Raw genomic sequence first — 2957 nt, 5'->3', positions numbered from 1 at the left:
CCTTTTTTGTGCTAAATGGTGGTAGGAATGATCTAAAGTGCTTTGAAGTCAATGCCAGCGTTTTGACAGAATTCAGGGGCATTAGCCAAGTTTTTCTGTGCTATGATCTCACAAAATGTATTTGCATACATTTGCATAGACCACAGAGCAAGACACTTTCGAAACAATTTTTTTCAAATGGCATTTAACTTCACAAAAGGATTTATACAAAAAAAAATTAAAAAGAAGATACGAAAATATAAAGGCTTTGTGAAAATAATAGAAATGGAAATGAGTTCACAGTTCTCAGAACAGGCCAGTAACACTTTTAGATGATCTCTTGCAGTCTGCAAAAGAACTACCTTAACTACTTTAATTTAGCAATATCCACTGCTCTCCAGAAAAACCTACCCCAAAGCCAAACACAGCCTTAGATGCTTCAGTAGAGCAGAACAGACAGATCACCCAGGAGCCTTCATAAGCAATCCAAAAGGAGATTATAGTGCTTGGGAAAGAAACTGTGTGAACATGAGTTTGTAAACAGAACTTGATGCCACCGTTGCCTGTCACAGAAACCTGATTGACTGAAGAAGTACAAAATATGGGACCATCTCACGAGTTCACCAAAATACCATCTCCAACAACACATTAAATCAAGGCAAGCTGGACTGTCCCAAAGCATGCCAGCAGCCGCCCCTTCCAATGGGCCATTCTGCAAGTGGCCAGTGACACCTGAAACTGTCACTGCAGCTTGGCTGTCCCGGGGATAGCTCTGGCATGTGCCATACCAGAGCTATTTAAAGCAGTATCTAACCCCTGCAGTTGCATCAGGATGGACCCAATGAAAGACGAGTGAAGATACTGAACTCTGGGTAAGAAAAGTGCCCCAGCATTCTGCAGTGAAGCTCATTACTGCCTTAGAGAAAACAGACCTCCCTTTAATAGCTGTTTTGTGAAGAACTTTGCTCCTGTTGGACTTTTAGTTAACTTGCCTTTTAGAGGACAGGATAGAACAGAAAATATTAGATAATCCTAGAAGGTTTTTTTATTCGTCTGTTGAAGTGCCAGTTTTTAGGCAGGAGCTTAGGGGAACACAACACCATTTCCCACAAGCAGCAGGCATAAAAGGGATGAGGTAAGACTCGCCCAGCCTCAGGAGGTCACCTTGTCATTCAGATAAAAATTTCCTCAGTCTTCAGGTTTGCATCCCATGTTCTGGCTCCTGCCTTTTCTTACATTTTAGAAGAAATCCTGTATAAACATCTACAACAAGTAGCTACAAGATGACTTTAAAATTCAGCAAATATGATTCAGACAGTTTGTAGGTGCCTAAGTACTGGGAGAAAACCACTGCCCTGATCACCTCCACCATCTCACACATTTTCTCGTTGTGCAATACTATGAGTTCAAAAAAAAAGGTTCATCTGTCAATATTATGTATACTTCTACATAGGATATGCACATGTAAAAGCTCCAACAACACCAAATACACTTTTTCAAAATAAGGCCTGGTTTGTTAATATGTAGACTTAACGGTTACAGTGCCTAAGTGTGCTTTTCAAAGACAACTTGCCCCTTTTCAAAACTGTTGCTCAAAAACACTAAAAGACCTGTCTCAGGTATGGTATGTGGAGTACAGGTATTCACTCACTCATGATGCTGTCACATCCACGTGGAAAGGATACTGTACAGTTAACAGCTTCAAATGTAGGGATGTTGTCTGGGTCCCAGCCAGCGCAAATCAAATACACTTAAATGAAAATACACTTCTCCCATGTGAAAACCTGGCCTTATCGCACGCCTCCCCAAAGCAAGCGTTACCAAGGCATGTAAAGAGCAGACTGTGGTGGCTTCATAAAAAGACTCTGCTGGGATACTTTTTTGGATCTCAAAGTCACTTTGAAACATCTGTGCCAATGTCACATGCTTGTTTTCAATATTCCCTCAAAGGACCTGGGGTTCAGTGCCATGCATCAAACATTCACATAGCTTCATGAAATAGAAAACGCATGAGTCTACCGTATGTCATGATAAATACCATGGGGTTTTTTCTGAAATAAGTAACACAAGGAAATCTCTTTGGCTGACTGGTCACTTGGGAAAAGGTTTTTGTTCTTCTACATATTGCAACAAGATCGAGAGACTCAAGCAGAAAGGCCAGTTTGCAGGCTATCATATAGATTTATGTCCTCAGCTTTACAAAAGCAAGACAGAGCCTGTTCATCCTGACAGTAAGTGCAGCCCTTTGTTTCCAACAGATTTGGTCTGGATAATCCTTCAAATAGCATCACCTTCACATCATTTAATTTATTAGTATATCTCCCTGACATCTGATTGTTTCCAAATATCTTACGTGAGAGAAGACAATGCACTGGCAGATGCTTATGAAAGCACGGAACGGAAACGCAAGATTTTTAGGACATATGATCTGCCTCTGGGTGAAGGGAAAGGCACAACACCCCAGTCTGTCCACTCAGGCATGACACAGCTTAAGTGACATGTCACAGCTGAAAATCCAGCTCGTGAGATGCCTCTGACGTTACTGAGGGGCATGCCATAATGCACAAAACATTACCATCCTAAACAGAAATACTGCAGTATGTATATTAAAAGAGATATGCAATGGATGCCGGACTATACTCAATTTATGGTAACAACTATAAAAAAATAGAGTATGAGCAGTGGTAAAAAAGCAGTCACCACAGAGTTCAGTTGCTCTCCTAACTTAAGAAGCACGCATGGGACTGGGGTAAATTGGAATAATGCTCTCTATCCATTACAGCAAAGAGCCTGCTTTATAGAATAGCTGTTCTTATGCAGATTGCACCTGCTGGTAATTCACTGTAATCTCATATATTCTAAATCCTAGCACATTCCTCCGTGCAAGAGCTACTGTGTGATTCTGTGAATGGTGTCACAAGTACAGGCACATTCTCATCGTTACCGTAAAACTTTGTTTTGCAAAACGGTACCAATTA

The sequence above is a fragment of the Phaethon lepturus genome, unplaced genomic scaffold, assembly GCF_000687285.1.
Source record: "Phaethon lepturus isolate BGI_N335 unplaced genomic scaffold, ASM68728v1 scaffold21388, whole genome shotgun sequence".
NCBI lineage: Eukaryota > Metazoa > Chordata > Aves > Phaethontiformes > Phaethontidae > Phaethon > Phaethon lepturus.
This window is presented reverse-complemented; position numbering follows the sequence as displayed.